At 38.9% G+C, this 25,383-nt stretch overlaps 1 long non-coding RNA gene across 2 annotated transcripts in view; it reads left to right on the forward strand.

Annotated features, from left to right (window-relative positions):
• LOC146406110 (uncharacterized) overlaps window positions 1-25,383 on the forward strand; it is a 144,637-nt gene that overhangs the window by 41,161 nt on the left and 78,093 nt on the right. For both annotated transcript variants that reach the window (XR_014805999.1, XR_014806000.1), the window contains exon 3: window positions 19,440-19,494. This is a non-coding gene — a long non-coding RNA (uncharacterized LOC146406110). The remainder of the gene's footprint in view (window positions 1-19,439; window positions 19,495-25,383) is intronic.

Consider the following 25,383-nt stretch of genomic DNA (forward strand, 5'->3'; position numbering starts at 1 on the left):
GCCTGCACCTGCAGCATATGAAAGTTCCTGCCAAGGGATCAGAACTGGGCCAGAGGATCAAAGTCCTTGCATGACTCCACAACGACCTGAGTTGCTGCAGTTGGATTCTTAACCCACTGCGCCATGGTTAAAACTCCTTTATCTTCCTTTTTAGTGCTTACTTCTGGCTTATTTGTTGCCTTTTGTAGTTCTTTAAATTGGAAATTTTATTTACTTTTATTTTTTAATTTTAATTAATATAAATGTTCAAGGCCATGTGTTTTCTTTGACCACTGCCTTACATAGAACCAGCAGAGTCTCTTCCAGGTAGCATTTTCATTTTTAATATTAATCAGAAGTTTGGTAATTTTTGTTTATATTTTCTTTCACTTTTTCAAATAATAGTTTAGTAAAATCTAAAAAACTCCCAAGTTGGAAGGCCTTTGTGATTTTTAACTGCATTTTTTATTTATAATTTTTTGCATTCTGATCAGGTGTGTGTTGTTTGTAATGTTTCTACTTTATACAACTTTATGATGTTTTCTTTGTTACCTAAAATATTAACAATTTTGGTGAATTTTCCATGTGCATTCTGAAAGAATATATTTTTCATTTTCAGAGTTAGTGCTGTATTTCATATATATTTTTAAGATATATTTAATGATTACATTGTTTCAATCTTCTGTTTCCTCATTTATTTCTTTGGTTTTGCACTGAGAATGAGTTTCTATCTCTCCTTGTATTATCAATAATTTTGATTTGCAAATGTACTCTCTGTGTTACTTAGGGCGTAGGTATTCATAATTATCCTATCCTCTTGGTGAATTCTGTCTTGTATCATTACAGTGCTTTTATTTTTCTTGAATATTGCTTTTTGGCCTGAATTCTACTTTATTATTATTTTAATTTAATTTAATTTAATTTAATTTTATTATTTTTTAAAAATAGCTATTTCCCCAATACGATTTTTTTTCTACTGTACAGCATGGTGACCCAGTTACACATACATGTACACATTCTATTTTTGCACATTATCATGTGCCATCGTAAGTGACTAGACATAGTTCCAAGTGCTACACAGCAGGATCTCATTGCTAATCCATTCCAAAAGCAATAGTTTGCATCTATTAACCCCAAGCACTCCATCCATCCCACTCCCTCCCCCTCTCCCTTGACAACCACAAGTCTATTATCCAAGTCCATGATTTTCTTTTCTGTGGAAAGGTTCATTTGTGCCATATATTAAATTCCAGATATAAATGATATCATATGGTATTTATCTTTCTCTTTCTGACTTACTTCACTCACTATGAGAGTCTCCAGTTCCATCCATGTTGCTGCAAATGGCATTATGTCATTCTTTTTTATGGCTGAGTAGTATTCCATTGTGTATATACACCACATCTTCCTAAGCCAATCATCTGTTGATGGACATTTGGGTTGTTTCCATGTCTTGGCTATTGTGAATAGTGCTGCAATGAACATGTGGGTGCATGTGTCTTTTTTTAGGAAAGTTTTGTCCGGATATATGCCCAGGAGTGGGATTGCTGGGTCATATGGTAGTTCTATGTATAGTTTTCTAAGGTACCTCCAAACTGTTCTCCATAGTGGCTGTACCAGCTTACCTCCCTACCAACAGTGCAGGAGGGTTCCCTTTTCTCCACACCCCATCCAGCACTAGTTATTTGTGGACTTATTAATGATGGCCATTCTGACTGGTGTGAGGTGGTATCTCATGGTAGTTTTGATTTGCATTTCTCTAATAATCAGGGATATTGAGAATTTTTTCATGTGCTTGTTGGCCATCTGTTTATCTTCCTTGGAGAAATGTCTGTTCAGGTCTTTTGCCCATTTTTCCATTGGGTTGTTGGCTTTTTTGCTGTTGAGTTGTATAAGTTTTTTGATTTTATGCTGTTTTTTTAGAGAACATTGTGGATAGGCTTGGATTCAGGTGACTTTCCTTATCCCTCAGAACTTGAAATAATTATCTCAGAAGACATTTTGAAATGAACTATTTCAAAAGGGTAAATCATGTCCTGCCCCTTTGCCAGGGAAAAGATCTTCTGATGGACTAGGAACAAAATGAAATTTCACCAAGACTCTCCCAGTAAAAGATTGAGCTTTATTTAGTAGAAACAATATAGAGGATGTGGAAAGTACCACAAGTGGACAGTATTTCTTCTTCTCTTGGTTCTTTTTGAGGAATTTCTTTGAGAGGTACTCTCCTTTTTCGAACTCCACAGATGGGGTCTGAGAATGACTTGTACAGATATTGGTATTCTTGGATGTCCAGTTAGAAAAGGAAACCAGCTTAGTTGTCGATCAATTCTACTTTCAGTTCAGAAGAAATGAAAAATTGTTCTTTGTTTCTTTCTTCTTCTGCCATCAAAATGGTAAGATCTATGATGTCAACCTCAAGGTGTGAGCTCAGGGGAAAGCGAGCGTGAACCTGGATGCACAGGTTTTTGGATAAATGCAAAGAGATGTCTGAGGTCCTATGTGGTCCATCACTTCTCTCTAGAGAAGAGGTCTATTTTGAGGAAAATTGAGACTCTTTTATTGCTCCTCACCTCCCCCCACCTCTGTGTCACTTACCTCCATCTTCATCTCTTTCCTCTATTTTCATATGATAAGTATTCCCTCATCTGCTTAAGGCCAATTCTTTCTGGCTGGATCCATATGCAGCCCTTCCTGACCCCCCACCCCACCCCAGAATATTCCTTTTTCAGTCTTCTATTCTTTCACAGGAATCTTAAACATCCACGTCATGTCAACCCCTTGTCTGTAATGACTACTGTTCTTTAGACTGAAAACTTGCTCAATCTTCTATTATTCTTAAAAATTCTTAAATTCTTTCCTCATGTTACTGATAGCTTCTTAATTTTTGATTCTAACATTTATGTAACTGGAATTCTGTAGTTCCTTGGTTTCTATACCATGGCACACACTAGTCCTCCTTTTGGTTTTGAGTGGGCCTCCCTGGTTTTCCTTCTGGACTTTATTCAGGGGAGTGATTAGAGGGATGTAGCCTTAATTATTCCTACTAATTGTTTGTCTAGCTCTGTGCCTGGAGTGCAGCAGAAGGTCAGCATTTTCAGAAATACTGCACAAGTGAAATAAAACCTGTCTCCAAACTATGACCTTCGATGTACAACCTACTGTAATCAGGCCCAACTAGGGCTGTGGGCCCCAATTACTCTCTAGTTTTATCATTTACTCAAGGGGCATTTAAAATTGGTAGATTCCATAGATAAGTCTAGATTTTTTTTCCTTCATTTGGCAGCATTGAGTTAGCATTTCTTTAGAGCAACTTGTCATGGATTTGAGTAGCTACTGCTCTCCTATTTCAACCTGTTATCTACACCCAAACCTTACCTTATCTCGTGGTATTCCAATGAAAGAATGATGGTCTGAGTAGGTGTCTTATTAGGAATAAAGGGATTTGGTATCCCGAACACATTTACTCCTAACAATTAGGTCTTCCATTTACACTTATTGGTTGACTCCGCATGCAACTGACTTATAAAGAACTTTAGGAAACTTTAATCCAGGAAATGAAATGAAAAAAGGCAAATCTCAATTATCAGTGTTTTAAAGAGAGGGCCATCATAAGCATAAAATAATACTATGTTAGTGCAGGTATGACTTGTTAAAAAAAAACAACGCAAATTATAAGAATTTGAACTTATAAAGCAAAGAGACTATGACTAATAACTTTGTTGTGCATTGTTTAGTTCCTTTATAAAAGAAATCAGTGATATATATCTTTAAGTAGTAACTATCAAGCCTAGGTAAGTCATGATTTTATTTATAAATAACCACTTGGCCTTTTAAAAAACTGAATTTAATACTGGTAATATCCACTGTTTTAAAAACTAAACATTTAAATGAAGCATATAAATATTTCAGAAGAAATTTATTTAATACCTTTGTTGTAGTATAGTAACTATGTTTATTCATCTTCAGTTTTTTATTTAAGCTCGTGTATCTTTATATGGTTGAGGTCAATGAGTTATGCCACATTTTCTTCTACTTTTTAATTTAGCATTATTTTATATGAGAATTTATCTGTATGTGTTTCATAATTAACTTTTATTGGCTTGATGTAGTCTATCAAATTGGTATGTTAGAGTGTGACCTATTTTGGAGATTTGGATTGTCTTCAGGTTTTTACTGCTATAATAATGGCATTATAAATATCTTTTAAATATATTTTTTAACTCCCTTTGAATGATTTCCTCCCATTCCTAATTAAAATTCTTTTCTTCCTTGGCATTTTAGAAAGTACTTGTCATTACTCCTCTGTCTTTTTTTTTTTTTTTTTTAAATGGCCTCTTTAGCCTTGACTGCCATCTAGATCTCTGAATCAGCTCATTAGGGAATTTTGAAATAGGAATAGTTGTTTAGTAGCTGGAAGGGGTGGAAAGTATGAGTAGGGGAGATATGGAGAGAATGACATTCCAAGCAGAGAGAGTTACCCAATAAAAGATATTGAGATGCAAACCAGATAGACAGTTCCATATATTTTCATTGTTTGTAGCTCTTAAGAAGGGAAAAAGGATAAGATTTTCGGGCCTTAAACTCTATACAGACTGTGAGACTACTAAGTAAAGAATTATAAGTACAAGAGTAACATGATGATTTGATTTTCATTTTGGAAGTTCATTCTGATAATCATAGGCAGAAAGGCTAAAATGGGATCCAGGGTAGAGACAATGGAGCCAGTTAGGAGACAATTGCCATAATTTGGTGTGAGATGATAAGGGCGGCAGTAATAAGAATGGACAAATAAGAAAGAGGGTAAACCAATCAGGATTTGGTCACTAATTGGCTACAGTCAGTGAGGTAAAAGGAGATAAAGAGGAGTCCCAGGTTCTTGACTTCAATGACAATAAATATTTGCCTAATGGATGAACAGCATGGATAACAATATTAACTAAGCTTGAGAGTTAAGATAACAAGTTCAATTTTGGCCAATCTAAATTGGAAATGCTAGTGTCAGATAATAGGGTGGATATGATGACACTGGGAGTCTGGAGAAAGGTCTGGGCAGGAGCTTTAGGCTGTACTGTCAGTCCTGAACAGTTCCTTATTTCCAATTTTTGTAGGACATTTCTACCTAAAATTCCACTATCACCTGAAATTCAACATAATCAAATTTTAACTCATCAGCTTTTCTCCCAAGCTAGTCTTCTTAACTCCCTCATGGCTAACTTAAATCCCTCACCTCTAGACTCTAAGCCACAGATGTAAGCCTTATGCTTTTCAGATTTATTACTATTGCCAAACTTCTCTTTTATGAAGTCCTACAATTTATTTCTTTGAAATTTCTCTAGTAGAATTTTCTAGATGCCCAGAAACCTAGGTTTTGGTGCTGACTCAGCTACTAACTTGGAAGATAGTCAACTTGTACAAGCCACACAACTTTCCTAATTCCTAGTTTTCACATCTGAAAAAAGGAGGGCTTTGACTGACTAGATGGTCATTGAATTCTCTTCCAAGTACTCAGTTCTGTATCTTTTCTTTCTGATTCTGACACTACTATCTAGGTTTATAAAACTGCCTCAAAACTGGTGTTTCAACTTTCAGTGTCATTCCTACCCAATCCCATGCATATAATTGTCACCAGAAGCTTCCTTAAATACTGATCTTTCATGTTATATCCTTTTTTGAGAAGATAGCTCCCTTTTACCTATTGCATAAATTCTGACTTCTTTGTCAAGTTATTAAGATTCTGTAAAATGATTTCTATCTAGCTTATCCTTCATTATCTTTTAACATCATCCCTTATTCTAGTCAGTCTAGATTTCTGACTGATTTCTTCAAATAATGTGATCACAAGCTTTTCTCTCTTTGAAAATTTAGTACCCTCTGAATCCTAAATTATTTTTCAAAGATCAACTCAAGTCCTCCTCCAGGGAGGTTATACTGATCCATTTTGTTACATAATGTTCTCCTTTTCTCTGATTTCCAAGAACAGTTCTATTTTGTGGCTCAATTTGGCACTTAAAAATCCATAGGCTTAATTTTTGGCTGATTCCTGTGTGGAGACTACCTTTGTATCTGTCACAGCTTCTTAGAGCACAAAGCCTAACTCACCATAAATATGTGTTGGTTTATTAGCTGTGAGGAGTGCACACATTTCTCAAAATAAAGAACAGACTATAACTTTCATGTTTGAAATAGCAGAACAAGATAACAAGGCCAGAGCTCTGTTGGAGAGGTAATCATCTGTAAGATGATTAAAAAATCATACACCAGAATGGACAAGGGTAATTGAAGAGCCTAAATAGTCCATTAAATAGAAAGTTACCTCTTGAGTTATTTTTTTGGGTCGTATTTATATGCAGTTGCCAATTTGGGCTTTGTGGACCAAGGATTGTCATTAGAAGTTGTGCATTTATGAAATGAGTCATCGATGCTATGATAAAAATGTTTTGGTTTTAAGGATGCCACTTTTAACTACTGGAAATATTTAGTGCAATTTCAGGTTATATATTGTTTTAACAGGTCAAGGTTTCAAGTAGATTCCATGAATTTCTTGAAGGAAGCAGCCATAAAATATGCCATAAGGTACTTGATTATGCCCCAAAGTAATATTTTAGTTGATTTTTGAAATTTGAATGCCTCTTTGAACTTAAGGATTTATTTCTATTACATTAGATTTCAAAAGAGAAGAGAACTTATCTGTCATACCTCATCTTTTTTCCAGATCTGTCATCAAACACTTTTTAAATTATTATTTAGAACTTTAATATTTTTCAAGGCACCTTGAAGAAATTTTAATTATTATGACAAACATGTTGCAGAAATACTGTATGATTTAATATGAATTTCTGTATGACTTTCTCTTCTATCTCTGGGTTTTTGGCTATCTCCTATTTATAAGAAAGTTTATTTTGCCATGCTACTGCTTCGAAAGTTTAGAGTCTCCCAGATTAACTATGTACAACAGAACAGACAGGCCAACCTTCATTCAGAATTTAAATGTAAGCCTTCATGGGCTGAAGGCAGGATTCTAAAGAGAGTTATGATTCATATTCTATGTCCTCTAAGGTCAAACAAGTGTCTAGACTCCCGAGAGCAGGTGTCAGCAGGCTCTACCACAGTGTTTCTCAGTGTAGCAGGAGTTGTGGAAAATCACATCAAGGATTGAAAAGCTGAAGGGGACAGAGCTGCCTCCCAAAACTCAGGAGACCCAGAGAATATGAAGTATTACATAGACCTCATGGTTTCCATCTGTTCGAAGACCACTTGGGTAAATATTTCAGTTGGTTTCTATTCCCTGCCCCCATCCTGCTGGATATTTACTTATTATTCACTGCATCTGCATTGTATATTCTTTTTAACTGAGAGAAATATGTTTTTCTGTAATTTGGATGTGATTATATAGCCACTCATTATATAATGATAATGACACCATCTCATTATTTGTTTTACAGTTTCACAAATCTCTTTCATAGACATTATTGCATTCGATGCTTTGACAAGTGTGTGAGGTAGGTAGGGCAGAAGTTATTCTGCTCATGAATAATTTGAAGCTCAGAGCAGTTAACTGATTTTTTCCAAGATCACACAGCTGAAAGAATGGTGTTGGAACTGGAACCCAGGTTTCTTGAGCTAAATCCTTCTATTATTCTTGTATTTCCATTATCAAGCCTGTTAATTTTCATATTCATGGGTGACTGATTAAGGGGAAAATGATGATAAAAATGTGAAATGATTCATATTTCATGGAAAATGAGGATGAGGACTGATTGAATTGATTTTCTGATTGAATTGTAGATTGTAGGAGTTGATAATCAATAGAGTAATGAATTGATACAATAATTTTGTTATTATATAAAAAGCCCTACAGTTATCTGAGTTCTTGATTTATGGGATCCTGGAGAAAAATACATCTCATTTGCAAATAGTTTTGGGTGGAGGGAGCTCTTGTCTCTCTCAATATGACCCTTTCCAATATCTTAACTTCCCTCATCATAAAATATTTATTTCTATCTAACCTAAATTCTGACTGCTGTCATTTAGGCCTAAATCCCTTTGTTCAGTAGGTGCTAGTGTACACTTTTTATTTATCGCTTTGGAAGGGTGCAGGAAATATATTTGAATGATTTCTGACTGCTGACAAGCCCTAATAACTGATAGTCCCAGGCATTGAACTGAATGTCCTTTGGCAGGGATGGCTATTTTGAGGGGAAAAGACTGAAACTGGCAAAAACTTTCTTCATGCAGGTGTGATTTTATGATGGAATTTTATGACAGAAACTAACCAAGTGTCCTTTATATGGTTTATGATGTTATCAGCTCCTAGGCTGAGATTTCTTTCTCATTATTCATGTTTATTTGACTTAAAGCAAATTAAAAATCAGACAAGAATATTGTGATATAATTTTGATTTTGCAGATATAATCTGACACCTGAGCAACTTCAGAGAAGTTGGCTTCTTTTATTTGTTCTGTTCTGAAAAATGCTTTTGTGTTTACAAAGGCAGATATTGGGCTTGTCTGTATGGCTTGTGCAATTTTGAGCACTTTGACAGCACTTGATATTAATGGCAAACAAGAAAAGCTCTGTATATTATACTTATTTTTCTAGCTTCAAAGATTTTAAAGATGGGATTTTAAAAATTAGTCCACTCTGAAGAAAAAGCTGTAGCTGGGAGATTTCTGACTGCAGTATATATATTGATGCATTTCTTTGCTATTTTTTTCCTTCAGTCTACAGAGTAAATGGGGTAACATTCATGGAAGAAGTTTGCGTTTTCTCCCTTCCGAAGTCCCAATTTTTTTATCATGCAAGTTAAGTGCCAGGAACATGTGTTGCTCTAAGAGAGGTCCTAGAGCACCTGTCACCTTCACAGCTTTCTTGTGAATGGCCACCTTTTCCATTGCAACCAATGGATCTGGCCCGACCAAATCTGATTGGCCTAGTTGTGAACATCAGAGCAAAGGGCAGCAATTATAGGTTGACCAGTCTATCCCTTCCAATGTTTAGCTCCCAATTCCCCTGGACATTATGCTTTGCAATCAGCGTATGTACACATGTGTGCAAAAACAATCTGTGTAGCTTGGGGTTTCAAGATGGTTGTTGATCACTCCATTGTAATTTGTTTTTGAAACTTGAGTCTGTAACCTCTTAATGTAGATGATGCTTAGGCAGTATATATTAAAAATCAGGTTCAATTTTAAAATGAACAGAAACTATTTGATCTCATCAACAAATTCAACAAAGTGCAGGATACAAGATTAACATTCATAAATTGGTTGCATTTCTGTATACCAACAATGAAATATTTAAAAAGTAATATAAAAAACAATGCCTTTTAAAATCATACCAAAAATAATAAAATACCTAGGAATAAACCTGGCCAAGGAGGTGAAAGACTTATATACTGAGAACTGTAAAACATTAATCAAGGAAATTAAAGAGGATTCAAAGAAATGGGAAGATGCTCCTGGATTGGAAGAATCAATATTGTTAAAATTGCCATACCAAAGCAATCTACAAATTTAATCTGATCCCTATCAAATTACCCATGACATTTCCATAGAACTAGAACAAATAATCCAAAAATTTGTATGGAACTATAAAGACCCAGAAACACCAAAGCAATCCCAAGGAAAAAAAGCAGGAGGCGTAACTCTCCCAGACTTCAGACAATATTACAAAGCTACAGTAATCAAGACAGTGTGGTACTGGCACAAAAACAGACATATGTATCAATAAAACAGGATGAGAGCCCAGAAATAAACCCAGACACCTTTTAATCTTTTTTTGTTTGTTTGTTTGTTTTGTTTTTGTCTTTTCGCCATTTCTTGGGCTGATCCTGCAACATATGGAGATTCCCAGGCTAGGGGTCGAATTGGAGCTGTAGCCGCCAGCCTACACCACAGCCACAGCAACACGGGATCCCAGCCGTGTCGGCAACCTATACCACAGCTCATGGCAATGCCAGATCCTTAACCCAATGAGCAAGGCCAGGGATTGAACCCGAAACCCCATGGTTCCTACTTGGATTCGTTAACCACTGAGCCATGACGGGAACTCCGGTCAATTAATCTTTGACAAAGGAAGCAAGTATATAAAATGGGAAAAAGACAGTTTCTTCAGCAAGTTGTGCTGGGGAACTGCATGTAAATCAATGAAACTAGAACACACCCTCATCCCACGCACAAAAATAAACTCAAAATGGCTTAAAGACTTAAACATAAGACATGAGACCATAAGGTTTCTAGGAGAGAACATATGCAAATCATTCTCTGACATCAACAGTACAAATGTTTTCTTAGGTCAGTGTCCCAAGGCAATAGAAATACAAACAAAGGAATTTTTCCACAGAAAAGAAAATCATGGACTTGGATAATAGACTTGTGGTTGCCAAGGGGGAGGGGGAGGGAGTGAGGGGTTGGGGAGCTTGGGGTTAATAGATACAAACTATTGCCTTTGGAATGGATTAGCAATGAGATCTTGCTGTGTAGCACTGGGAACTCTGTCTAGTCACTTACGATGGAGCATGATAATGTGTGAAAATACAATGTGTACATGTATATGCAACTGGGTCACCATGCTGTACAGTAGAAAAAAATCGTATTGGGGAAATAACTATTAAAAAATAATAATAACAACCAAAAAAAAAAAAGAAATACAAACAAAAATAAAAATAAACAAATGGGACCTAATCAAACTCGCAAGCTTTTGCACAGCAAAGGAAACCATAAAAAACAAACAAACAAACAAAAACCAAACAAGCTGGAAAGACAACCTATGGAATGGGAAAAAATAGTTGCAAACAATGCAGCTGACAAGGACTTAATCTCGAAAATATACAACCAACTCATACAGCTCAACAACAAAAAAGAAACACCCCAATTGAAAAATGGGCAGAAGACCTTAATAGACATTTCTCCATAGACGATATATGGATGGCCTGGATGCACATGAAAAATGCTCAACATCACTAATTATTGGAAAAATGCAAATCAAGACTACAGTGAGGTGCCAACTCACATTGGCCAGAATGACCATCACTGGTGTTACTGTTGTGGTGCAGTGGTTAATGAATCCGACTAGGAACCATGAGGTTGTGGGTTCAATCCCTGGCCTTGCTCAGTGGGTTAAGGATCTGGCGTTGCCCTGAGATGTGGTGTAAGTTGCAGACGCGGCTGGGATCCCATGTTGCTGTGGCTGTAGGGTAGGCCAGTGGCTATAGCTCTGATTGGACCCATAGCCTGGGAACCTCCTTATGCTGTGGGTGCAGCCATAAAAAGACAAAAAAAAAAAAAGAGAGAGAGAGAATAACCATCACTAATAAGACTATAAATGACAAATGCTAGAGAGGGTGTGGAGAAAAGGGAACCCTCATTCCATGTTGATGGGAATGTAAATTGGTGCAGTCTCCATGGTAAACAGTATGGAGTTTGCTCAGAAAACTAAATATAGAACTACCATATGATCCAGCAATCCCACTCCTGGGCATATATCTGGACAAAACTATAATTCAAAAAGATACATTCCCCCCTGGTTTATTGCAGCACTATTCACAGTAGCCAAGACATGGAAACAACATAAATATCCATAACAGATGAATGGATTAAGAAGATGTGGTACATATACACAATGGAATACTACTCAGCCATTTGCAGCAACATGGATGCAACTGGAGATTCTCATACTAAGTGAAGTAAGTCAGAGAAAGACAAATACCATATGATATCACTTATATGGAATCTAAAATATGGCACAAATGAGGCAATCTACAAAACAGAAACAGTCTCACAGAGAACAGACTTGTGGTTGCCAAGGGGAGGGGAGAGGGAGTGGATGAACTGGAGTGTGGGGTTAGTAGATGCAAACCATTACATTTAGAGTGGGTAAGCAATGGGGTCCTACTGTACAGCACAGGGAACTATATACAATCTCTTGGGATAGACCATGATGGAAGATAATATAAAAAAAAGAATGTGTGTGTATGTATAACTGGGTCATTTTGCTGTACAGAAGAAATTGGCACAACATTGTAAATCAACTATACTTTAATAAAAAGTAAATTTTAAAAATGATGAAATAAAAAATTCAAAAAATGAATTGTAAATTATATCTCAAAAACACAAACTAGAGGCTCAGAAAGACAATGTAGGTTTAGATTTGATTATGGTCTTTGGTGACAGGCTAGTGGCTGTGAGTCATACACATGTGCATGGCCTTGTGTGTGTAGGGTATGGCCCCTGTAAAGATCTGCTAGAGGGGACCATATCATTCAGAGTTTTGTTCACAGAAAGGCCACTGTGAGTATTATGGGAGTAGGAGATTTCTTATAGGAATTAGACTTGAAAAAAATGTGGAAGGAACTTGGAAGTAAGGTCCTGAAGAGGAGTTGGAGGATCCAAGAAGAAGTTCCTAACCAATTTGCCTGAAGCGCTGGCCAGGATGGACAAGTCAGAGCTTGCAGGGCATGTGAGTTGCCTGAGGTGGGAAGCCAAGCTCACCCAGCTGCCAAAATGGAATCATGGAAAAGTCTTTGGGAAACTGTTGCCTTTGTGTGGCTGCTACCTCTGAGGCTCTACAGTTGAGCATCTGGTGGTGTGCCTGGGGCCACTGTTGGCCAGCAGGGCCATCAGTTGGCAAAAAGAGTTGGATGCAGAGCAGAGCAGAGTGAGAACAAGCTGGCACTTGCCAGGCTCCTCAGCATCTGTTTGCTACCACATGGGACTGTGACCACCTTCCAAAAGTAAAGGCTGCTGCTTCGTTTCTGTCTTCCAAATCTTACACAAGTTTCTCTTTTAGCCAACTTTCATCTGGAAACTTCAGGGTTTGCAGCTTTCCCAAGTGGACAAAGCACAGCACAGCACAAGGCTATCAGTTGCAACAGGGCTCTGTAGGACAGAAGAATAATTGTTTGTGGTTCAGAACCAGCACCATCCTAGGAGTGTCATTTGAAGGCTGTAGAAAGGTAAACCTGCTGACCAGTAGCTCCACTCACCGATATTCCCATTAATCTCTATTTTGGGTTAAAGTATTATATCTCTAAAAATTCCCAGTTAAAATGCAAAATCTTCCTGGGAGAGTTAGTACAGTAAATCTTATTAATCATTTATATAAACATGCCTTTATTACTTTGCTGGCCTAACATCTGAGAAGGTTTGAGTAGAAAAGATTGAGAAATCTCCAACATGGTCCTAGAAGGTAAGAATGAATCGAGTGTCTTGGCAGAAGCCCCTAAACATATAGGGGATATACAAAATACTGTGGTGATTTCTGTCCCTGACCTCTGGCGAGCTGTGATCTCCTGCACATTGGCCTGGGTGCTTTTCTTTCAATGGACAAGAGTGCAAGCAGAGACAGGGGCACGTGGAGGCAGCTACTCATGTTCTGGTTATTGTGAGATGGGAGAAAATTTAGACAAACATGATAGATTGACATAGAGGACACTTGAGGTGAGCAAGTTCTCCTAGTTTATACACGAAGCAGTAAGATAAATTAATAAGGGAAATTGACAGTCATTTCTACTGGCTGGCATCAGCAGGCATCTCAACTAGGGTGCCAACAAAAGGTCACTACTCACCTGCCATCGAGACAGCCAACAGTGAGACTAGAAATGACTTGTTTTCAAACATTGTTTAGATACTTTATCCTTGGTGGTGACAGAAGAGTGTCTCTTTTCCTCGCCCTCTTCCTCTCCCACCCTTTGACTCTTTAGCTCACTTGTGAGCGTGCACGTGCTCTTCTCTTTCTAAAAACATGCAGAAGCAATAAATCAGCCAGTTTAAGAAGACCCAGCTAGCCCAACACAGATCGATTTCACAGGGAAGTCGATGGGCTGCTAATAGAATTACAACTACCTGTCAAAACAGGGAAAACATATCTGTGACAGTGACAAAGGGCAAATCAATTTAAGAAGAGGTTTTTTTTTCTTCCAGAGACATAGATGTGGAGTACATGGGTGTCTCTGAGAGTCTGTAATTGTGAATTGAAGCAATATACTTGGGCTGTTAGAGCTAAGGTTATGTCAATGATTCTGGAGGTACATACTGACTCTTTTAGGTTTGTCTGGTAACTGTAGCAATTGGCTCCAATAATAGAATATATAACAGAGAGCTGCTCTCTGAAAACACATTCTTTTAACTTTGTTGTCCCAAATAAGTTGATATTGTCCATTAGATAAATTATATCCTCATGAGCTTTGCATTTCATATTTCCTGTTATGTCTCATTTAAGACAAGATGCTGTGCATTGCCAAGGACATCAGTCTGGAAAATCTTTACCTTCTAAGTCAACTTGATCATTTTCAGAGGCCTTATAAAACTGTTGACAATGTGACTTTTAGTAACAGCAACTTCTGTGTTCAGGCTTAGGGTCTTTCAAAGGGATTCTTAATCTTGAGCACAACTCCTAGCCCAAATCAACTGTGTATTAACATGAGGTTCTTCCAGATCAAGGACCTGATTTAAAAAAATAATTTAATATGCATTAACTTAGCAGAACACCATGGATTTTCTATAGAAGAAACAGGAAAATGTCACACAGCAAGAGATATATTTGATTTCTGCCCCTATTTCCTGGCCTGCAGCTTCTAAAACCCTTGAGATGATTGGTTGGGGGGAAAGGGGAGAGAGGAGCTCCTGGATAACCTCTGATGGAGGCCAGTTGCTAGGGAAGCCAACCCTAGGATTAGAAGTTGGACTTCCAGCCTCACCCCCTGACCTCTGGGGAGGGAAGGGACCTGAAGGTTGAGTCAATCATCAATGTCCAGTGATTTAATAAATGAAGTCTCCACAAAAATCCTAACCAAGAAGTTCTTGCTGTGGTGTAGTGGGTTAAGGAGCCATTGTTGCCACAGCTGTAGTGTAGGTCACAGCTGTGGCTCAGATTGAATCCCTGGCCTGATAACTTCCCTAGGTCATAGATGTGGCTAGAAAATAAAAAAAAAATCCTAACTGAAGGCATTCAGAGAGATTCTGGATTGGGGAGCACATGGAAGTGCTAGGAGGGTGGCAGACTCAGAGGGTGTGGGAGGTCTGTGCACCCCCACCCCCAATACTCTGCTCTGTGCATCTTTTTCACTGACTGTTTCTGATTTTATAATAAACAGATAATAGTAAGAAATGTGCTTCCCTGAGTTTTATGAGCTATTCTAGAAAATTATCAAAGCTGAAGAGGGGGTTGTGTGTACCTCCGATTTATAGTGAGTGGATCAGAAGCACAGGTGATAATCTGGACTGTGACTACTGTTTGAGGTGGAAGAGAGCAGTCTTGTAGGACTGAGCCCTTAACCTCTGGGGTCTGCTCTCTCCAGGTAGTTAGGGTTCAAGTGCTAGGTATGGGAAACTCACACATTTTGGTGTCAGAAGTGGTGAAGTAAGTAGAAGAAAATAGGAGAGTTTTCCCTTTTAGAAGCAAACAAAAACAATCCAATGTTAAAAGAGAAACTAACCATGTCTCTGTAATCGGAGAACACACTGGGTTTCATACTCAGCAAACTCAGTGACCAAATGTGTTCTCATTGCTGCTCCCCACTTGGAGAAGAGCTTCTGTGTGGCAGTAGAGCCAGAAGCTGAGAAACATGGTTCTGGAATCAGACAATTTGCATTTTGGCCCACTACCTGCCACATACTAGCTGAACAACTTGGGTAAAGGATGTCTCTGAATGCACAAGTTTGCCATTCTGTACAGTGGGGCCATTAGTAGTGCTTAACCTCCTATGGTTGTCGTGAGGAATAACTGAGCCACTCTGTAAAATCTCAAGGCTCTGAAGCAGGAGAGGTGAGAGATCCCATCGCTCATTTCTGTAATCTCTCTTCTGCTCATGACCAGGCCCAGGAGAGAACAATTTACCTGGCCAGGTTTTGCTCCAGAAAGCTGGGCATAGTCTCCTCATATTGTGTTGAGGTTAACAGACATGTAAGAACTAAGTTGCCTCCACCTCTTCCATATATATATATCCACCTCTTCCAGATATTTGTATACTCCTTCCTTGTTGTGTATCAAGGATCTTATTATGTTTTCCATCAGTTTTCATCTCTTACCTTTCAACACCAGTCTCATCCCCACCTGGGGAACTGGTTGAGGCGGCTAGGAAAATATCTGTTGGGTGTCTCTGCTCCCTGTGTTTGCTGGGTGGTGGCTTTGGCACCTGGCATTGAGGGTCAATGATTCAGCCTCCTGGCTGTCTGGCTTTGCTGACTACAGTTTTCATTCACATGAATTCATTTGCATGCCCATTTCCATGGAAACAAAGGCAGGAACAAGATTTCAATCACTTTTCAGGAATGTTATATAGTAACCAATAACTTGTTTTGTTTTGTTTTTGGGTTTTTTTTTTTTTTTTGAGTCTTCTCTTCTAGATTAATGCTGATCAGAGCTGCATTCCAGAGGACTTAGTAATAAAACCACAGTTGGCCCAGCTGTTTCAGAATGTTGTCTGTAAAGAGGGGCAGAAACCCAGTCTGATGCTCTGGTATCATCTTACATCCACATGCCTCTCACTTGGGCCCTCAGTCCATTCACATTTTCTACTGCAGTTCCATGAATTTCATCCTGGGGACATCCCAGTTTCAGAGCTATTGCATTATCATCATTGCTTGACAGGAACAAATATTGCCTATGGCCTTAATTTCTGTTCTTCCTTAAGGAAACTTATAAAAAGGTACTGTGGTGCATTTTACATGGATAAAGACAAAAATGCAAGTGTCCCTTGTACTGATAGGTAAATATATACTTTGTCTCAAGTTATAATTAGGATAATTATGTGATGACTCCATACTTAGGACACATATGTTTTTACCCTGGTATTACATCTTCCTCATTGTAGTGAAACTTTCCTCTCTGAAGGTTGAGGAGCAGGATGGACTGTGGGCTCAATGTTGGATATTTTACATATGGTAGAGCCAGAGGAGGTGTGCTGAGTGACTGAAGATCTCTGTGTTAGCCCCTGGGTTGAAGCTTTTTGTGTAAGTCTACACTCCCTGCCTTAGATTCCTCTTGCTCTTGTGTGTGGGGAGAACCTAAAAATAGTGCTTGAAAGCGTTGCCAAGATCTTAGCTTTGTGTTGGAGAAACCATCCACTAATCTTATTGCCTGAAACCAGAGTCAAAGAAGGTGCTCTGAAATGAAGGTTCAGAAGAAGAACAAACATTTCCAGGCCGATGTCCAGCAAGGAGTCTGGCTTTCTACTGGGTTACTGAGGAGATGAGGCAGATGAGAACGCACCTGGGGCTCAGGGCCAGTCTGTGTGCAACCCCCACCTGTGTGGCCCCATAGTCTGTGCCATATTTGATGTGTAACTAACCCAGCTTGACCTTAGGCCAGTTTGTGGTACAGCAAGTGGAGGAAAGCTTTGCTGTGTTGTCAATGATAGAAAGTATTTTTAAATTTAATAAATGCATGGTATGATTATTCTTTTTTAGAACCATAGCCAAGAAACCTATGAGGCTCACTCTTCTGCAGGTGGTGCAGTAATTTCCTCATCAGCAGGCTCTCTCCCCTCCTCTTCCACCCCAGGGACCTGTTGTGGCTCTCTCCTCTAGTGCAGAGTTAAGACTGTCTGGGGAAGTCTAGTTAATTGTTGAGTAGCTAATCAGAATCGTAAAGGTCAGTGATAACAGGCAACAACTTATTCATGTTCACAAACAGCAGGATGTGACAAAAGCAATTTACCTTGATAAATGCACTATAGAAATCTACTGAGCTTATTCTGTCTCCCTCGGGCTCTGTCTGTCCATCTTCATCTGCCCCTTTCAGTTTCTGCTTCTGCCCCATCTTGGATTTTGTTTCTGGGTATTCTGTGTTGCTGTCTGGTTGAGGGGGCTCTGCATCTAATTCCACCATGTGGGGGTTTTGCCACCCTACCACCAACTGTCTGACACCAGCTGGGGGTCCCACCATTTGACTCCATCCTGACACCATCCACTTGGAGAGAGAGCTTCTGGTTCCATAAGTTAAGGGCTCAGTCCCACAAGACTGCTCCCTCCACTTCGGATGCCAATCCAAGCCCAGGTTGTCACTTGTGCTTCTGACCCACACATAGAAAGTTGGAGGTCCCAGTCACCTCCTCCTCAGGTTTGATTAATTTGTTAGAGTGACTCCTAAGAACCAGAGAACATCTTACCTACTAGGTTACTAGATGATGGTGCTCCCCCACCCCGCCGCCACCGAGATCCACTCTTCGCTTGTGAAGTCACCTGGAGCAAGACACCGCCACCAATGCTGCCCGTCCCACCGATGGCCACAATGACCCCTGAGCAGGGGTCAGGCTTCTTGTGCCCTGGAGGCCACGCCCTCATGTGCCTGGGTGACTCCCAATGGCTGCAGCTGTGTCACGTCCTCCTCACAAGTGGGGAGAATGTCTCAGCCCCACCTTTCATCCCAGGGCAGGGGCAACTTTCCTAGTGGCCTGCATCAGACAGTCCCAGAAGGAAATAGAGGGCACAATTGAAGGGCTTCTGGGAACAGTTCGAAGGAGGGATTATTTTCTTTGGTGTTATTAGTTATTAATTGTTCACAATGTATTTTTGCTACCTTAACAGTAATACATATTAATGATATGTATGTTGAGTATACAAATGAGATCATTAAAGAATATTTTCTTTTGAGAGAAAGAAGGTTTTCTTTTGAGATTTAGAATCAAATCCCAAATACTTTATGTGTCTTATGAGGGCCCCAACTCCTCCCTACTTATACAGCCTGATAGTTAGACTCTTCCTCAACCCCACACTCTGCTTCCTTTTATTTCACAAGTGGGCCAAACCGTTTCCTTCCTCAAGGCCTTTGCACTTGTTGGTCTCTGCCTGAACCACACTTCCTCTCTCTTCTCTTCCCTCCCACTGTTAACTCATTCCTCAGGTTGAGGTGTCATTTCCACAGAGCATGGGAAATGCTCTCTCATAACACCATCTATATTTTCTTCATAGAAGCATAGCAAAGCAAAGAAGGCATGAGAAGATACCTTCACAGACCATTCATGACAGTGATTGTTTAACTCTTGAGTGTGTGATGTTGGGTGGGAGTGTTTATTTATACAATTTGTGATTGTTTAATATCTGTTTCCCCTACTACATGACTGCAGGGATCATGTATGCTGCTGCTTCCCCAGGCCTAGCACGGCATAAAATGCCCACTCTATGCCAGATGCCTTACTTAGGTTGTGCGGTTACTTCAATCTTCATCACAATTCTATAGGCAGAAGTTTGCAAACTATGGTCCATGTGCCAAATCTTGCACATCAACCATTTTTGTCAATAAGATGTTATTAGAACACAAGAGGAGGCAAAAGCGTCAATAAAATATCAGACCTGTCATGAGATACAGTTATTTAAAAAAAATAAGCACAAAATCTGTTCCTTTTACATAGGCATGACAGTGTTGTCTATGGCAACTTTTTGTGCTATGAAGGCAAAATTGAGTGATAACAGAGGGACCCTTGCCTGCAAAGCTGAAAATAATTAGTCTCTGGCCTTTTACAGAAAAAGTCTGCTGACCCTTGCTGTGTATACGGAATACAGAATCTCTGCTTCACAGGCAAGGAAACTGGAGAGCAACTACAATCTATGTAGATTTCAAGTGGCATAACTGAGACTCAGAGTCACTATGCCCCCTTTTATAGTCTTTTCCCACAAACCAGATCTCCTTACTGACATATGTTTAGGGGAGGACAACAAATTTCCAAAGGGGACATGATATTTGATCTAGATCTTAAAGGAAAAGTTGAAATTCTGCAACAGACAACAGAGGGCATGACAGTCTAGGCTGAGAAACAGAAGTAAGAGTGCTTGGTATGTTTAGGAGAATGAGAGAAAACTGTACTAGGCTGAACTTTAGCTTCTGAATGGTGTTTCTTCTTGTACATCTTTTCTCTGTAAAATAACTTGAGCATTTGTTCTAAATATATTTTCCATAAATTATCTACATCTAACATTGTAATAGCCCTGTACTGTACACATTATAAAATGTTCAAATATAGAAATTTTAGAAGATAAACTAAAGGTAAAATGAATATTTAAAATAATTTTTATTTTGGTTATTAATGGCTTGTAATACTTTTTGGCTGCCTTATAATGTTGACAATGCTTTATGAGAGTGATGTTCATGAATATGCTAAATTATATTTGAAAAATCTTGGCTTAATACTGATACAGCTTTTTGAAGCTATCATTTCAAGATTAGTTTTCTTTAATATGTGGTTTTAATGGTATCACAGCCAAAAATGATAACTCACAAATATACTTGGATTCAAGTGAAATAAATACATTGTTGGTTTTAACTTATAAGTTATGATAATTATTTTTCAAAACTGTGCACAAATTTTGCAAGAGTTTTTGTTTTAATTCATCGGCTCTGTTTACACCTTCCCTGCTGTCAATTCCTTGTCAATATGCAAATGAATTTGAAAGTGCTTTGTTTTCATATTTTATACGATGTGTTTACAATATGTTCAATCCACTGAAACTGTTCACCTGGAAATTTTTAAACAGGTTAGGAAATTGGAAGTTTTAGTCTCTAGATTTGGCAGTTCTTAGAGATAATTCATACCATTTCCAGCAACAAAAAAATCATATAACAGCGGCACAACATTGTAAATCAACTATAATTTTAAAAAATGGAAAAAATTATATAATAAAAAAATATTTCTAAACATTTTATTTTGAAATGCCCTCTCATGGGTATCTCCAGGAAAGAGGTTATTTCCTCTTTCCTTACGCTGTCATGTTTACTTAGAAGGAATAGATTTTTTTTTTTTACGTAAATATATCTCAGGGATAGGTCTGATTATCTCACTGTTGCATTTACCTCTTCTTGCGGCTGACTGAGAATTCAAGCTGGGAATGGGAGAAATATTTGGCCGTTTTCTTATTATTCATTGGTTTCATTAGCATTTTATTTAATCTATAGCTTCTTTGAAAGATCTCTGTAAGCCATTTGTCCTTTTATGACAGTCTAGTTGAAAGTATTCTATGTATTATCCTATAGGTCTGACTGGCCTGGAACATGGAAACTGACCTATGTTGTATTGTGCTCAAATAACTGAATGACCGAGGGCTCCATTGTCATATTCTTGAGGTCAATATATACCTTAAATATTAGAAATCCTTAACTACTTTCTTATGTTTTGGGTAAGTTTTAACATTTAGCCTCTGTACCCTAGTGGCTCACCTTGTTGATCCTCTGGGTGCCCACACCTTGTTTCAGAGACTGCTGCTCTGAAAGCAAACCACAAGTTATTAAATGGGAGGTGGGTGATGTGATTGGGATCAATTTGTCTTTGGGATTATATTTTGTGGCTTTGTGTCTAGACACTTTAAATAGTTCCCTAAGGTTTTTCCTGTGTACATGTTCAAATAAATATTTTAGCTGGCTTTAAATAATATTATCCAAACATCTTTCAGAATAGGTGGCCATTCCGAGTCTCTTGAAGGCTTGTCTAGCCTCATTAGTATCTCGCTGCCACTTGAATTTTCTTGATAAGTACAGGGGGTTTGCCCTCTAGGTTGGAGAATAACATGCTTTGGGTACAAGGAGATGACTGAGGTGACTTAAGCACCTCAGTGTGGAAAGAAGAATAGTTGTGTTCTGCAAGAGTCAGGGCAAATGCTTTTTGTGACCCTATTAAAACTGAAGATTTAAGAGGAAGAATTATTAGCTCTGACTCCATATTAAAAGAGGAGGAAGGAGAATTAAAAAAATGAGAAATGACTCTAGGTTAAGAGTTGCTTGAGGAGTTATGCCCTTTTTAAGCTTTAATGAAAAATTCTTGTGTTTTTTCTTTAATATAAGCATATGAAGATAAAGAACCAACCACTGACCTTGAAACAAGGAGAGAAAAAAATGAGCTTGGTCCCTGAGAAATAGAAGTTGTCAAAACAATACCTACCTAGGCAAAATTTAATAGCCATTTTGGATAAAAGCGCTGTGCTGGTTTATTTTGCAGACCATGTACCCAGTTCATGAGGAACTTCACCCCTTGTTAAGCCTGTAGGTTTACTTTTGAGAGAAGAATTTTCATTATCTCTTTAGGAAACAATTATGTAAAAAGTCTATTGCTTCATTTCATAATTTTTCCAATTACTGTAATTGTGTGAACTTAGAAGACAAAATAAATTAAAAAATTTAAAAACTACTCTGTGTAACTGCAAATGGCTTACAGCATGGCATCCACATAGAACTATGCTTTCCAAATCCTTGAGTGGTTGGAAAATACATTTCATGTCTTAGGAGAGGAATATTTAGATATACAAAATGTTAAATTGGAATCTTACCCAAGGTACCAAGATATGATCGATATCAGACACCAGAATGAGTTGTGAGACAGAGCATCTGTTTGGAATTTCAAAGTAGGCGCTTAAAACCTGGTTTTCTGACTCTTAAATTCTTTACTCACTTTGTGTATAGAAAAGAGTTGAGAATTTTCATATTTATGGACAGGGAATTTCTGTAAAAGATTTCTTTGGAGGAAGGTGCTTATTGAGTTGTGTGAATTTTGCCCTCTCTGTGGTCCAGGGCAAGGGTCAGGTACTTGCCCTGCTTCTGGCCCTTGACAAGACTACTTGGAGATTTTGAAATGTGCACCTGTAAGTACCATGGACAGGCCTTCTGCATGGGAAATGTAGACTATGAGGGATGGGCTGGCTAGCTAAATTGGCACTGGAAGAATGAATTGCTTCTGATGTGCTAGGTTTAGCCTATATCTCCTGCTTTTGTTCAGGTAAAGAATTTGTGGGTATTTTCCATGAGAGATATGAATCATACATGAGAGAGAGAGCTGATGCGGTGGTTGTCTTTGGTCCTGTTGGATAGTGCTGATTGGAGAGATAGTGGCACCCCAGCAGACAGAGCAACCTTAGGTCACTGATGGAGTCCCAGCAGTTGCAGGAGAAATCAGATGACCAGCCAGACTGGGGATGTATTACCTGAGTCAAAGAATTAGCGACAGAGGATGGGGATGCTTGAGAATCTCCAAGGAGCTCTCAAATGTGCCTCAAAAAGAAGAGCTTTAAGCACTTGACAGGCCCAGAGAATATAAAGCTTTTTTTTTTTTTTTTTTTTTTGTCTTTTTCCTGTTTCTTTGGGCCGCTCCCACGGCATATGGAGGTTCCCAGGCTAGGGGTTGAATCGGAGCTGTAGCCACTGGCCTACGCCAGAGCCACAGCAACGCGGGTTCCGAGAAGCGTCTGCAACCTACACCACAGCTCACAGCAACGCTGGATCGTTAACCCACTGAGCAAGGGCAGGGATCGAACCCGCGACCTCATGGTTCCTAGTCGGATTTGTTAACCACTGCGCCACGACGGGAACTCCATAAAGCTTTTCTTCTTCCCTTCCTTCTCTGACCTTTCCCCACTATACCCATGGCAGGACAATAAGATGGGGATGAAGTTTTGGAAGTATACAACAGAGACAAGAAAGGAAAGCTAAGGGAAGATGATCTGATTACCAAAGTGAGCCTGTGTTTGTGACCCAGTGTGCCTGGAGGCATGTTGTATTCTGACAGTGAACTGAAAAGTATGGTATTGCCCAAAAGTATGGTATTTCCTCCACTAATAATAATAATAATAATAATAATAATAATAATAATAATAATAATAATGTTTTAGTAGTATAGTTGGAGGCAAAAGTAAAGATACCAGGGGTTCTCTTTTGGCGCCATGGGCTAAGGATCTGGTGTTGTCATTGTAGTGGCTTGGGTCACTGCTTGTGGCATAGGTTTGATCCCTGGCTGGGGAACTTCCAAGTGCTGTGCGCCCAGCCGAAAAAAGAAAAAAATAAAGATCCTTGCTGATTATATCTTTTGAGTTCTACCTATTAAACATCATAGCCGCAGAGCCATCCCTTAACTTGGGGCCCTGAGAACAAAGAGGGAATAGGACATAGGGAGAGCACTGTCCTTGATCATCTAGGGACTTAGAGGAAAGGCCAATTCGCCTTTCCCTTTCCTACTGGCTACAGTAATGGAACTGGGGGCAGACAGAGACACTGTTGTGGAGTAGGCAGTGAGTGCTATTTCTTTTGGCCTGCAAGGAGGGCTGTTTGTCAGTATCAGTTAGTCTTCTCACTAATGAATTAATAAAGGGCTGATGGGCATTGTGCATCTGAGGCTTGGAATGTGATGCAATGTATATATCCTCCCAGCTTTTATGTATGTCTAATGCAAAGGTAATAATATTCTCACTATATTATTGAGATTGTATTGTTTTGCATAAGGAGGTAAGGAAACAAGGTAATAAGCACTGAAGGATTCAGACATGGGTTGTTTTGATCAGGGAAAATCACAGTATTTACCAGTTCAGGGTGGGAAAACTTGTGAGACCCCATATGGTGCAGGAATTAAGAATGTAGGTTTAGGAGTTCCCGTCGTGGCGCAGTGGTTAACGAATCCGACTAGGAACCATGAGGTCGCGGGTTCAGTCCCTGCCCTTGCTCAGTGGGTTAACGACCCGGCGTTGCCGTGAGCTGTGGTGTAGGTTGCAGACGCGGCTCGGATCCCGCGTTGCTGTGGCTTTGGCGTAGGCCGGTGGCTACAGCTCCGATTCAACCCCTAGCCTGGGAACCTCCATATGCCGCGGGAGCGGCCCAAGAAATAGCAACAACAGCAACAACAACAACAACAGACAAAAAAAGACAAAAAGACAAAAAAAAAAAAAAAAAAAAAAAAAAGAATGTAGGTTTAGGAGTTTGACTCCTAGAACCTCAGATAAGTCTAAACCTCTGTTTCCTCATGTGTAAAAGGGGTAAGCTACTGGTCCCATGGGATGATTGTCAAAATTAAAGAAGATTATCCCCATAGAATACTTGCTCTAGTTCTTGGTTCCCAATAAATAAGCAGTAATTGTCAGCAAAGATTATCATTGTTTTTTTAATCTGTAAATTGATTCCCACCATTCTAGGTAGTAAGTTCTGTAAAGTCACCACAAACACTGAATTAGCATATCCTGAGTCAATGCTCCTGGGTGAAATAAAGGGTTATGTTCCTGTGAGCCTCAGGTCGCTGTGCTTTCATCAAGTGGTCAACACATAACTTTGTTTTATATGTGTTTCTGTTTAAAAACAGCCTATTTAATATATATTGCCAATTTGTTAACAATGAACTCCTGGATAACAGCACTGGAACTCACGCCTGAATGAAGATTAACACACCTGTTTTCTTTCTAAGGCACATTCTTGTGCTTAGGAACTCCAGACAGCATTTCAGCACTAAGGGGCAATTTTAAACAGCAAAATCACCAACAAAAAGCACAAAAATGTGAAAAATGACACTAAATAGACTATAAGGGAACACATTTATAGCATGAGAACTGAAACAGAAAGCAAGGGTCACTTTGGCTTCAGCTGGAAACATGCACAATTGGCAAGTTAAAATTTGTGCTGTTCTGCTCATATATGTGAATGACCATGAAAGCACTAGAGTACTGGTTT

This window comes from Sus scrofa, chromosome 1 (assembly GCF_054392235.1).
Source record: "Sus scrofa isolate SSC_HxYL_T2T_F1_AM1 chromosome 1, Sscrofa_HxYL_maternal_Yorkshire_Landrace_v2.0, whole genome shotgun sequence".
Lineage (NCBI taxonomy): Eukaryota > Metazoa > Chordata > Mammalia > Artiodactyla > Suidae > Sus > Sus scrofa.